Source organism: Cupressus sempervirens, chromosome 4, assembly GCF_028749045.1.
Source record: "Cupressus sempervirens isolate cs-2001-9-10 chromosome 4, ASM2874904v1, whole genome shotgun sequence".
In the NCBI taxonomy this organism is placed as follows: domain Eukaryota; kingdom Viridiplantae; phylum Streptophyta; class Pinopsida; order Cupressales; family Cupressaceae; genus Cupressus; species Cupressus sempervirens.
Genome location: NC_143121.1, coordinates 87,025,783 through 87,040,019, shown reverse-complemented (window position 1 = coordinate 87,040,019; position 14,237 = coordinate 87,025,783). Strand labels below are relative to the sequence as shown.

At 39.3% G+C, this 14,237-nt stretch overlaps 1 protein-coding gene across 5 annotated transcripts in view; it reads left to right on the top strand.

Moving 5' to 3' along the window:
- The window catches only part of IMPL2 (inositol monophosphatase family protein), a 203,254-nt gene that overhangs the window by 152,584 nt on the left and 36,433 nt on the right, over positions 1-14,237 (top strand). The gene's annotated exons all lie outside the window — the stretch shown is intronic.

Here is a 14,237-nt window from a genome sequence, read left to right as displayed (position 1 = left end):
TGTAATTCGGCACTTCGTCTCTTTTTCATGCAACATGATAATGATGGTATCAATTGGCACAGGCATTCAATAATTTTCTCATGATTCAGAGATCATTAGTCTTTGAGTCATAGTCAACATGTTCATAATTTGTTCCACAAGAGTTGTAATTTTGACATTTTGCTTTTTTATTCATGATTTCCCAAGTTTTGGTAAACTATTTGGTTTGTTCAATCAAACCTTCAAATCAATGAATCTCTATGTTTCTGGTTGTCCACTAAAAGGACATCTGGGGTCAGGGATCCTAAGTGCTTGAGTCTGGGACCCCAAGACAACCATCTGAGTTTAAAAGATGACTTCAAAATAGAATGTTGACTGAAGCAAAATATAGCAGACTTGATGGAATGCACTCTTTTTTCAGGCCATTTGAACATTTTTGAAAAATCTTTCTTTGGAAGTGGGAGCACTATCAAAAGGGTATTTTGACAGTGGGAGAGAGTTCCTAGAACCAAGATCTGTACTTCTTGAAGAAGTTGATTATTTTGGTAAACCATCGATATTTGTATAGTTTGAATTCCTATGCACTTAGGGTATTGGTGGAGTTAGAGTTTTTCATTCTTTCTTTACAGAGATTTTGTCAAACGGTTGTTGAACAGATATTTGTTAAACAGTTTCAGTCTGCCAGTGATAGACGATAATTTGGCTAAGTGACTGTTACATCAGGATTGCCAATAAATGCATCTAAACTTAATCTTAAAGATTGCCATCAACACATGCAATATTTTTCCAATAGTAATAGAAAATAAGTATTGAACTTTGAGTTGCTTTAATCATATCCTTTAACTCTAGAGAATTGCAACACGCTCTTCAACTGCTTCCAGCAAGTAACACTCTCCTTCAACAGCAATATTTTTACAAGCAGCTTTCTTTCTCAGACTACATGCTTAGCAATAATCCATCCAACCTCTTGTAATTCCACTTTGTGATCAATAGGTAGCCAGCCCAAGAAAACTGAGCACCATAGAAACAAAAGATATAAACAACATGAAATGACATTTGGAAAGAGTAATGCAGCTTAGTATACATTATTGCTAGATCAAATGCAAACATTGAAGACATACTAGTAATTGATCCTGGAAACATGGGTAACAGTGAGCCCAGAGACGAAGAACATAGTGACCGCTAGGAACCTAGTAAAAGAGATATCCTCAATGATCTGGCTAGAGGACAAAATGAGTTACAGGATAATATAGCTCAAGTGTTTGCACTGATGACTCAAGACGTTATTGTTGATAACAAAACAATGATGCTAATAATGGTCAAAGAGTTGGTTCAGTTAATAACAGGTCTGCAAATTATTGTGCTATGGCTGGAACAGTCAATTCTAGGCCCCTTGTGCCTAACTTTCTTCCAAGGAATAATCCTCAAGTTGAAAATGAACCAACACAGCAAGAGTTGCAGAATCAGATCTTACAAGATTGGAGGGACTCAGATGCTGATTTTCAGGCCGAAATGTTTTTTCTTGACTACAAGATCTCAAGTTAAACATAGACCTCACAAGGTTGGTGGATCGCATATCCAAGATTTGCAGAGGAAGTTTCTTATTGTCATGGCTTTGGGAAAAGTTAAAACTCTAGATAGAGCATCTTTGCATGAACGAGATACTTTTAGAGAATAGATTTCCACAGTCCATAATCGATCTTCTAATTTTGCTTCTGGCTTCAACTGTGTGCAATTTATTTTCCCATCAAGATGAAGGATCACACTCTGTGATCTTTCATATTTCTCTCTCACAACTCCGGCATATTTCTCTCGTAGAACTCTTTCATCTTGATGAATGATCACAGAGTCTGACCAGAAATGTTGATGGTTAATAAAACATGCATACAGCTGAATCCAAAAGGAAAATTAGAAGAACTAGATACTTGTTTTCAGTATAACACCATGCAAAAGGATTAAGCCATTAAATATGCAGCTATTCATTTAGATGACAGTACTCACGAGTGCTGGCATCATGAGATGGTCACATTGGGACATGATCAAATAGACTGACATGCAAAGTTCACTAAGAGGTAGATTGATAAATTTAATAAAAAGGATCTTGAACTTCACTTAAAGGAGTTGACTTAAGCGTTGTGGTCCTCTTGACGTTGTTAGGTAATTACTTTCTTTGTTAATACTTGTTAGTTAGTTGAAGGTGTAGATAGTCAAGATAGTCGCGACACTTGGTGTTGCAGCCCTTCGAATTTTATATATGTAATGTAATTGCATCCGAGAGACAATAAAGGATATCATATGAAAGTGATTATTGGCATTTTCATAATTGTTGTTATCCTTTGTGTAGACATTGTAAGCTTTTGATGAATGAATGAATAAAGAAGCTTCTAAGTTCTCTGAAATATTTTGTTTTGTGTTCTTTTGTTATATTACTAGTTATTCTCATATGCATTGACTGAGACCTTGTTACAAGCCAGGGTCGCTATTGCAGTAAAAGATCAACTAGTCAATGCCTGATATAGCCATTAGACTTATAGAACACACGAGGTGGTTATGCCATGTCACAAATAGCATTCGGAAACATTGGCGCTTAGTCCAACAATCGCCCCCTCAGCATTACCCGAGGTGATTCAAACCTGTGACCAAGCTCTAATACCACTTGTTACATGCTTGGGTTGTCGTTGCACCAAAAGATTGACTTGTCAATGCCTGATACAACCACTAGACTTATAGAACATATGAGGCAGTCAAGCCATGTCATGAATCCCGAAGGGGAACATTGGTGGTTAGTTCAACAAACCTATGGGGAAAACATTTCGCATTGTTGCCTACAGGGATAGTAAAAGGCTAAGAGAAAATAATGAGCAAGGGTAGTAGCAGTGAAGATGACATGTTTCGAGAGTTATTTGAAGGAGAGAGGGCATTGACGTAAGACTTCGTATCTATACTACAAGCATCAATCGTGACCCATCTCCGAAGGGAAACGATACAGGAAGAAGTTCCTGAGAGCATGGTGTGGAGTTTCCTTGGAGTGAGTCTTGTGGTTAACCGGTTAATAAGCCATTTGTAAGATTTTGCCTCTGTCATGTCCCCACTTTAGCAGTTGTACAGTTGTGTGACTGTTAGCCTATTTTTGCGTGGTCTCGGAGGCTAACGAAGAGGTCAGTGGCATCCTGAGATGTTTTGGCCTAGTCATTTCTAGTTCGGGCTAGAATGGAATTGATTTACATGGTGTTGGGCAAACTTACTATTTTTAGTAAGTCAGTAGGGCATGGGCGATGTCAGAATTAGTGATTGGGTTTGATGCTCCTCGATGAGAGCTTTTCGACGAGCTATCACTTATATTATTCCGAGCCCAATTACTATTTTATTTTAATGCTTGAAGTTTATTAAAGTAAAATTTAAATTAAATGTGAAAATAATAAAGTGTTACTTTAATATTATTCATGTTGGGTTGTGTGTTGGAAAACGGAAGCCCGAGGGAGACATAAGGTGTTATTTTGTTTTATTTTATTTTAGAACACTTTATCCCACATTGCTTGTGAAAAGTGGGTCGACCCTATGAAGTAGAAATAAAAAGGCGAGCTTGTGGCCCTTCTTTGGCAGGTTGAATATGAGAAGAAAATGGATGTGTGAGTTGCAGATCTGTTCTTGGCATTAGAGGATGTCTATCCTCTTGTGTGACATTCTAGACGTCATTCCCTTGGGGTTTCGCCTTTGGAATTCATTGCTATCAGCTTTATATCCAGCAGATTGGGTGCATTTCCAGCTACAACCAAGTTCTTGTATCAAGTTACTATAGCTGTCGAGTTATAGTAGTAGCGTGTCACTGTAGCAGTCGTTACTATAGCAGCAGACCCATCTTCGAAGGGAAGCGATACAAGAAGAAGTTCCTGAGAGCATGGTGTGGAGTTACCTTGGAGCGAGTCGTGTGGTTAACTAGTTGATAAGCCATTTGTAAGAATCTCCCTCTGCAATGTCCCCACTTTAGCAGTTGTACAGTTGTGTGACCGTTAGCCTATTTTTTGTAGTGGTCTTCGAGGCTAATGAGGAGGTCAGTGGGATCCTGAGATGTTTTGGCCTAGTCATTTCCAGTTCGAGCCAGAACAGAGTTGATTTACATGGTGTTTGGCAAACTTACTATTTTTAGTAAGTTAGCAAGGCATGGGCGATGTCAAAATTACTGATTCGTTTTGATGCTCCTCGATGAGAGCTTTTCGATGTTCTATCGCTCATTATTCCGAGCCCAATTACTATTTTATTTTAATGCTTGAAGTTTATTAAATTAAAATTTAAATTAAATGTGAAAATAATAAAGTGTTACTTTAATATTATTCATGTTGGGTTGTGTGTTTGAAAACAGAAGCCCAAGGGAGACATAAGGTGTTATTTTGTTTTATTTTATTTTAGAACACTTTATCCCACATTGTTTGTGAAAAGTGAGTCGACCCTATGAAGTAGAAATAAAAAAGTGAGCTTGTGACCCTTGTTTGGTAGGTTGAATATGAGAAGAAAATGGATGTGTGAGTTGTAGATCTGTTCTTGGCATTAGAGTACATCTATCCTCTCATGTGACATTGTAGACGTCATTCCCTTGGCGCTTCGCCTTTGGAATTCATTGCTATCAGTTTTATATCCGGTAGATTTGGTGCATTTCCAGCTACAACCAAGTTCCTATATCAAGTTACTGTAGCTACCAAGTTACTGTAGAAGTCATTACTATAGTAGTCGACCCATCTCCGAAGGGAAGCGATATAGGAAGAAGTTCTTGAGAGCATGGTGTGGAGTTTCCTTGGAGTGAGTCCTGTGGTTAATCGGTTGATAAGCCATTTGTAAGAATCTGCCTTTGTAATGTCCCCACTTTAGCAGTTGTCCAATTGTGTGACCGTTAGCCTATTTTTGCATGGTCCTGGAGGCTAACGAAAAGGTTAGTGGGATCTTGAGATGTTTTGATCTAGTCATTTCCAGTTCGGGCTAGAACGAAGTTGATTTAAATGGTGTTGGGAAAACTTACTATTTTTAGTACGTCAGCAGGGCATGGGCAATGTCAAAATTACTAATTGGGTTTGATGCTTCTCGATTAGAGCTTTCAGACGAGCTGTCACTCATTATTCCGAGCCCAATTACTATTTTATTTTTGTGCTTGAAGTTTATTAAAGTAAAATTTAAAGTAAATGTGAAAATGATAAAGTGTTACTTCAATATTCTTTATGTTGGGTTGTGTGTTGGAAAACGGAAGCCGAAGGGAGACATAAGGTATTATTTTGTTTTATTTTATTTTAGAACACTTTATCCCACATTGCTTGTGAAAAGTGGTTCGACCCTACGAAGTAGAAATAAAAAGGTGAGCTTGTGGCCCTTGTTCGGCAGTTTGAATATGAGAAGAAAATGGATGTGTGAGTTGCAGATATGTTCTTGGCATTACATGACGTCTATCCTCTCGTGTGACATTCTAGACGTCATTCCCTTGGGGTTTCGCCTTTGGAATTCATTGCTATCAGCTTTATATTTGGCAGATTGGGTGCATTTCCAGCTACAACCAAGTTCTTTTATCAAGTTACTGTAGTTGCCAAGTTACTATAGCAGTGTGTCACTGTAACGGTCGTTACTATGGTAGCCATGTCACTATAGCAGTGTGTTACAGTAGCAGCACGTTACTGTAATAGTCGTTACTATAGCAGTCGCGTTACTGTAGCAGTTGCGTTACTGTAGCAAGTTACTATAGCAGTTTCACTGTAGCAGCCGAGTTACTATAGCAAGTTACTGTAGCAGTTGCATATTGTTTGTAGCAAACCAATGCAAGGGCCACGCCCTCAACTATTTGATGTAAACAATGTTTGTTCCGATTTATTGCTGTAGTATTTAGTGAGTCAGCTTTGCACTTGTTATTAAATTTTGGAAATCGATATAAATATAGTGTGCTAGTTATTTCTGCAATATATGTTATGCTTTTTTCAATTCCTATATTTATGTTACATGCCAAACACAACATGATACAAACAACCTTTTAGAGCCATAAGGGTTGTAGCATATAATGGAGACTGCAAGCTAAGTGTTTGATAAAATTACCTTGTAGTTGTGAATACTTGTAAGCAGGTTTTGGGGGTATCCATTATACAGGTATCAGAGCTATAAGTTTTGCCATCCTATGGAGGTCTTATAGGGAATTTGGAACAGTTGGATAGAGGGAAAAGTGTTTGATAAAATGTCAAAATACTAAAATCAGAAATTAAAAAATAGGCTAAGTATTTATGTTTGAGCATGCGACAGGTTATTGGATACATTAGAGTAGGGGCAGCGTATGCAGCAAGAGCAGAATAGGTGAATGGACATGATGCTACAACTTATGGCTAGACAGATGGGCATCAATATTAATCCATTGATGCCAACAATGAAAACAATAACAATGGTGGAAATGATAACAATAGGGGCAATGATAATAATGGAGGCCGAGGCAACAACGGTCCTGAGAATAACATTAATGGTAATAATGGACATGGTAACAATGGAAATGAGGCTGATAACTTTAGACACGTTGCACGCCCAGCTCGAACAACGAGCTCGAGACCTCTTCTACTCACCTTCCCACCCAGAGATCCGTTTCAACCAGTAAATGAACCGCAGATTACCCAGTTATAGGATTAGATAAGGAGGGACTCGGAGGCTAGTGGATCGGAGTTTCAGGTGGATATTTCCCTTAGAGATTATATGGACTTGAGGATGAGACACATGTCTAGAGCAAGAGGGAGGAATCAAAACTTTGAGTTGAGAAAGAAAGTTGGAAAACTTTCTTTCCCTTATTATGATGCTTTAGGGAGGATGATTGCACGAGCTTGGGTGTAGAAGGTAGATACATACTTGCAGCTGAATCCTACGCCTGAGGAGGAGGCTATAAAGTATGTGGCTATTCATTTGGATGGCCTAGCACATGAGTGGTGGCACCATGGCATATTAACCTTGGGGCATAATCAGATCACATCTCACAAGGACTTCACTAAGAGGCTCATAGAGAGATTTGATATTAGGGATCCCAAATTACAGTTTAAGGAGTTGGCACAACTCAAGTAGTGGGGATCAATTGCGACTTATATTAGTAAATTTCAGAGGTTAGCTATGTTGGTCATAGATATTTCAGAGAGGAGCTTAGTAGTGTTGTTTATGGATGGACTCTTAGATCCCTTGAGGGGTTGGGTCAAGGGGCATGACCCAGCTACATTACAGGAGGCTACTAAGAAGGTTCGTGTCTTAGTGCCTTCTTCTTTTAGGAGCAGATTTCAGCCTAGGGATTCTCATACGAAGAAGGATAAGGAGAAGGACAAAAAACATTTTCATCGAGATGCTCAGCCAAAAAGGGATAATAAGCTGGATAATGACACCTTGAATGAGTTGAGGAGGAAGAAGCTATGTTTTCATTGCAGAGAGCCTTGGGACTTATCTCATAAGTGTCCTCTCAAGGCTAAGGCAAATCAAATGGAGTATTTCTCAGCAGAGGAGTCACAGTCAGAGAGGAAGGATCAACACTCTAATTCAGACGAGGGTAGTACTATAGAGGAGAGCATCATTCTTGAGGATGAGAAGTCATTGGCATGATTAATGTAGACTCAGAAGGAAATCATATTTAAGGTTAGGGGTACTATCCAGGGGCAAAAAGTGATCTCACTCATTGACACTGGGGCTACACATAATTTCATAGATTCACAATTGGTAGCTAAGAGAGGTTTACAGGCTGAGGAGCATGTTGGATTTAGAGTCATGGTGGCGAACGGTGTCAAATTATTATGCACTTGGAAGATATCTAACCTTCATATAAGGTTTGGAGATTGCTATGAGTTGGAGGATGAGTTCTATGTAGTAGACATGGGAGATTATGATGTCATCCTTAGCATGACATGGATGGCCTCATTGGTTGAGTTTGCACTCAACCTAGCAAAATTGTATACGAGGTTCCAGCATGAGGGAAGAACTGTTGTACTTAGAGGACTTTCAGATGGGAGCTACAGAGTAATCTCCTTGAGGAGAATGCAAAGATTGTTTCGGCATGATGATGTAGGGTGTGTGGTAGAATGTTTCACTATGCCAACCTCAGAAGTGCCACAGGTGAAGAGTCATCCACTAGAGTCTAGAAGATACTTGATAGGCATGCTAAAGTTTTTGGCAAGATTCTGCATGGGGTTCATCCTAACAGAGGGATAGAGCACGTTATTGAGCTCGAGGAGGGAGCCAAACCAGCTATGATTACTCCCTATTGTCATCCTAAGAAACACAAAGATGAGATAGAGAAGGCGATTAAGGATTTGTTGGAGATGGGGCATATTAGGCCTAGTAAGAGCCGCTTTGCTTTGGCAGTAGTATTGGTAAAGAAGGATGGAACAATGCGCATGTGCATCCATTACATGACATTAAATAAGAAGACCATTAAGAACAGATATCCCATCCCACAGATTGATGAGCTACATGGTGCATGCTTCTTTACGAAGATTGATTTACGGTCAGGGTATCATCAGATCAAGATGAGGGTGGAGGACATCGAGAAGACAACCTTTTGGTGTCACTATGGCCACTTCAAGTTTTTGGTTATGCCATTTGGGCTAAGCAATGCCCTTGTTATGTTCCAGAGTTGCATGAATCAGGTATTTAGGGGGTACCTTAGGAGATTTGTCCTGATTTTCTTTGATGATATTTTGGTCTTGAGTAAGACTTGGGAGGAGGATTTACAACATCTTGAGATGGTGTTGTCCATTTTGGAGAAAGAGTCACTATATGCCAAGGAGTCTAAGTGCAAATTTGGGTTGACTGAGTTACTATACCTTGGGGATATCATCAACGTAGATGGAGTTTAGGTAGATCCCAAAAAGATTAGAGCTATTGTTGATTGGCCTACTCCTATGAACCTCGCACAGCTTAAGGGGTTCTTTGGTCTAGACAGGTTTTATAGGAGATTTGTTAAGGGATTTTCATAGACTACTGCACCCTTGACAAACCTTACCAAGAAAGGGGCCTTCGTGTGGACATGGGTAGCTCAGAGATGCTTCGATCATTTCAAGAAGGTGATGTCATTATGTCCAGTGTTAGCTCTACCTGACTTCACAAAGCCATTTGAGCTTCATTGTGATGTGCCAGGTGATGGGATTGGGGCAATCTTGATGCAGGAGAAACATCCCATTGCTTTTGAGAGTAGGAAGCTCCGTGGAGTGGAGAGGAGTTATTCCATCTATGACTGGGAGATGTTGGCCATTATGCATGCATTTGCCAAGTTTTGGTCCTACCTAGTTGGGGGAAATTTTTTATCAAGACTGATCACAATAGCATGAAATACTTCATGAGCCAGCGTGACTTGAATGATAGACTACAAAAGTGGATTACAAAGTTTCAGGCTTATGACTTTGACATTGAGTTTGTCAAAGGTAAGAAGAATGTGGTGGTAGATGCTTTATCTAGGAGACCTCATATTTGTGTTGTAGCTGAGATTATAGGAGATTGGAGAAGTAAGATTACAACAGAGTATGTGAGGGACACTTGGGCTTCTGGAGTGATTGTAGGCACCACACAGGATGATTTGTACGTGGTGATGGACGGATTGATCAAGTTCCAAGGTAGGATATATTTGATTCCTTCATCATAGTTTAGGAAGGTAATACTGAAGGCATTTCATGATGCACCTACAACTGGACATCTAGGGGTCTTAAGACCTACAAGTAGATCCATAAGCGGTTCACATGGAAAGGGCTTAAGGATGATGTTCAGAAGCATGTCAGGGAGTGTGCAGTTTGTTAGCAGAATAAGGGAGAGCACACGTATCTTGCAAGGTTGCTACAGCCTCTGCCCATTCAAGATAGGAAATGAGAAAGTATTTCTATGGACTTAATCACCGGGTCACCACGAGTACAGGGGAGAGATTGCATCTATGTGGTAGTTGACTGACTGATGAAGTTTGCTCACTTCTTTGCTATTCCATCCACCTACATAGCAGCACAGGTGGCTGATCTTTTCTTCAGAGAGATATTCAAGTTACCTGAGCTACCTAGCCTCATTGTTAGTGATCGGCATAGTAAATTTATGAGTGTTTTTTGGCACGAATTGTTTGGGTTCTGTAGCACAGATCTTACACCTAGCACTAGTTATCATGCATAGGCAAATGGGCAGATGGAGATTGTGAATAAATGGGTAGAAGGATATCTGAGGAACTATGTGACTGCACAACAGAGAGCTTGGGTCAAATGGCTACATATGGGAGAGTACTGTTATAACACCACTTATCATATGTCCATCAAGATGACTCCATTCATGGCACTGTATGGTTATGAAGCACCTAGCTTCATGGATCTGATTTTGGGGATAGTAGAGTTCCCAAAGCCAAAGACTTCTTGCAAGAGAGTCAGGATATTTTGAGGGTGCTTAGGGAGAATATAAAACAGGCCCAGAATCAGCAGAAATTGTATGGTGATCAGCACCAGATAGAGTGCAACTTTGAAGTTGGGGATATGGTTTACTTGAGGCTACAACCATACAGACAATCATCACTCAAGATGAGCCGAGTAGAGAAGTTGAAGCCTAGATTTTATGGTCCTTACAGAGTGATTCGCAGGGTGGGTGAGGTTGCCTACGAGATTGAGCTTTCAAAGGGTAGTCGGGTGCATAATGTGTTTCATGTTCCGAGGCTTAAGAAAGCCATTGGTCAGAGAGTTGTGCCTTCTGCAGATTTGCCACCATTGGATGAGGGGAAGCTCGTATTGATTCCTGACGCCATTTTGGGTACCAGATAGAGGACTCTGGGGAACAGGGTGGTTAAAGTATATTTAGTCACATGGAGAAACCTACTAGAGGGAAATGGTACTTGGGAGAGTGAGCAGGTGTTATAGCAAACAGGACTGAGATTGCTGGAGGACAAGCAATTTCAAGGGGGGTGGACTGTAATGTCCTCACTTTAGTTGTTGTTTGGTTGTGTGACCTTTAGCCTATTTTTGCGTGGTCTCAGAGGCTAATGAAGAGGTCAATGGGATCTTGAGATGTTTTGGCCTAGTCATTTCCAGTTCAGGCCAGAACGGAGTTGATTTACATGGTGTTGGGCAAACTTACTATTTTTAGTAAGTCAGCAAGGCATGAGCGATGTCAGAATTAGTGATTGGGTTTGATGCTCCTCGATGAGAGCTTTTTGATAAGCTATCACTCATATTATTCTGAGCCCAATTACTATTTTATTTTAATGCTTGAAGTTTATTAAAGTAAAATTTAAATTAAACGTGAAAATAATAAATTGTTACTTTAATATTATTCATGTTGGGTTGTGCGTTGGAAAAGGGAAGCCCAAGGGAGACATAAGGTGTTATTTTATTTTATAACACTTTATCCCACATTGCTTGTGAAAAGTGGGTTGACCCAATGAAGTAGAAACAAAAAGGCAAGCTTGTGGCCCTTGTTCGGTAGGTTGAATATGAGAAGAAAATGGATGTGTGAGTTGCAGATCTATTCTTGGCATTAGAGGACGTCTACCTCTCATGTGACATTCTAAATGTCATTCCCTTGGGGTTTGGCCTTTGGAATTCATTGCTATCAGCTTTATATCCAAGAGATTGGGTGCATTTCCAGCTACAACGAAGTTCATGTAGCAACACCTCACTCTAGTAGTTGCGTCACTGTAGCAAGTTACTATAGCAATTTCACTGTAGCAGTCGAGTTGCTGTAGCAGTTGCATATTGTTTGCAGCAGGCCAATGCAAAGGCCACACCCTCAACTATTTGATGTAGACAATGTTTGTTTTGATTTATTGCTGTAGTATTCAGTGAATCAGCTTTGCACTTGTTATTAAATTTTGGAAATCGATATAAATATAGTATGCTGGTTATTTCTGCAATATATGTTGTGCTTTTTTCAATTCCTATATTTATGTTACATGCCAAACACAACACGATACAGACAACCTTTTAGAGCCATAAGTGTTTTAGCATATAACGGATACTGCTAGCTAAGTGTTTGATAAAATCACTATATAGTTGTGAATACTTGTAAGTAGGTTTTGGGGGTATCCATTATAGCCTCAAGCTTGATACAATGTTAGAATTTTCCCAAGGCAAAGAATGGAAATGCTAAGATTTAGATGCTCAAGTGATAGCACAAGCAAGATGGGCAAAATTATGATCAATTGATTAAGTCAATAATGATCAAGAGCACAATGTTCAATAGCCAATTGCCTAATTAATATTTAGATGTGTAGAATGTAGATGTGCTTGAATATATAGGCAATGCATGATAACTGAGAGTAATTATAGAGATAAGCTATCGACTAGACAGGGTGTAATCACATGTCCACCAAAGGTGGATCATCCTCCGTTGTGTAACTAAGTATGTGCAACATGTGCAATAATAAGAGGATGATAATGTGATAAGAACACAAAAATGGAGCTCACAAACAATGAGGTGTGAGACAACAACTATGTGCAAGTGGATTTCTCCTACACCATGTGCTAAAATAAAATGCAAACTCCTAGATGTCTACATGAGAATTAACATGCAAATGCATTATCCTAAGTAAACTAAGTGTAATTAGTAATATTTAATTACACCAACGCCTCCCCTAAGTTGCAACTTAGGGGAATGCACTTATGTTTACAAAAGCTAGATGAAATTGCAAGATGGGTCCCGACTCCCAACTACTAGGCTATGTTAGGTACCCATGTACAAACTGCAAGTGCAAAAGATATGCAATGCAATCTCTCATAAAGCAAAGAAAGGGGAAATACCCCATGGGAAAAACCCTCCCCCAAAAAGAGAGATGAAAAAAAAAGATGCATGCATAGATGGAGTAATCAAGACCCCCCTATTATGACAAATATCGTGCATATACAATAAAGAATCCCTTATAGGAAGGAAAGTGATATCACCCTCATTATGAATAATTTCTTCCAAGGATGGTGAGCCTAAAAACAACATTTCTACCCTTAGGAAAAAGTAGACTAGGTACAAGTGCAAGAATGCTTCCCATTATGGATAGGAAGAACAAAGGAGAATCCAAATGAAGTATGAAGTCATTGAAGTTTGATGATGTGTCGCCATATCCTTGGTTGATGAAGATGCCACAAACCAATCAGGATCAAGCCCAATAGAAGAAGGTGACAAACAAGGTAACAATAATAATTGATCCATGTAGGAATGTGGATCAGCCTCCAAGGACAGATGGCTCTTCAAAAGAAGTGGGAAGGGAAGTGAAGAAGCCCCCCCTCAATGTAGAATGTACACCCATGATAGATGCTCTTGGATCAATGTAAAAGTTGCACCAAGTAAACTGAATGATGTTCCACCCTTTAGGAAAAAATGTTGTCATAGGTGTATAGGAAAAAATGTTGTCATAGGTGTATTAGAGAACCCTCCCCAATCAGTAGGAAGATCCCTCAAAATGTAGTATGTCTAAGGGAATTGAATAGGAATCTTTAATACATGAGTATGATCAACCTGAACCATGCAATGTGACATCTTAATTGAAGTTTGAGACTCATGGAAACCGGTCTTTAAAGGCTCAAATTTCCTCTCTAAAGTGAAAATCATATCAAACTCAAAGGAGTGATCAAGATGATGATAGTGTTCTCTTGTAACAATTGAAGAAGTATCATCCTCAACAAAGAGAAGATGAATATCATCAATGATGTCTCCTAGATCCTCAATGTAGGTTTCCACAAACAAATCTGCAATGTCTATTAAAAAGTCATCCCAAGGAGCTGTAACTAGAATGTCCTATTGCACTAAATCACTAGGAATATCTTGCTGCACTGAATTAGAAACAACTACGGGTGGAATAGTACATGAAACCATAGTTGAAAATATGGCGAAATATCGCCGATCTCATGATATTTGTGTGACAATTTGTAGGATGAAAAAATCGCACCATAAATTGGCTGTGAAATAAATTAAAAAACTGTGGCTATTTAACTTGTATATATCACACATAAACCCAAAAAATGTTGGAAAAATCCGTTGAAAAGTTGTCGGCGATTTCAGTTTAGTATCATTTTTTTGACTTTACATGACGCTAGGTGTCTTGAGTCTTGACTTTACATGACAGGGCATTTGACAACGACAGATTGAATTTGTCCCTATATTTGGCGGCTCCTTGCATTCAGCGACTCGCTACATTTTCGTGCAACACTATTTGGTTGGATTTGTCCCATTTGCCATTCAAAATTGACTTTTATTGCCTTCGATTTGTCTACGTTTTCCATTTACAGTCGACTTTTTCTGCCTTTGATTTGTCTGCACCTCTACATTCACAG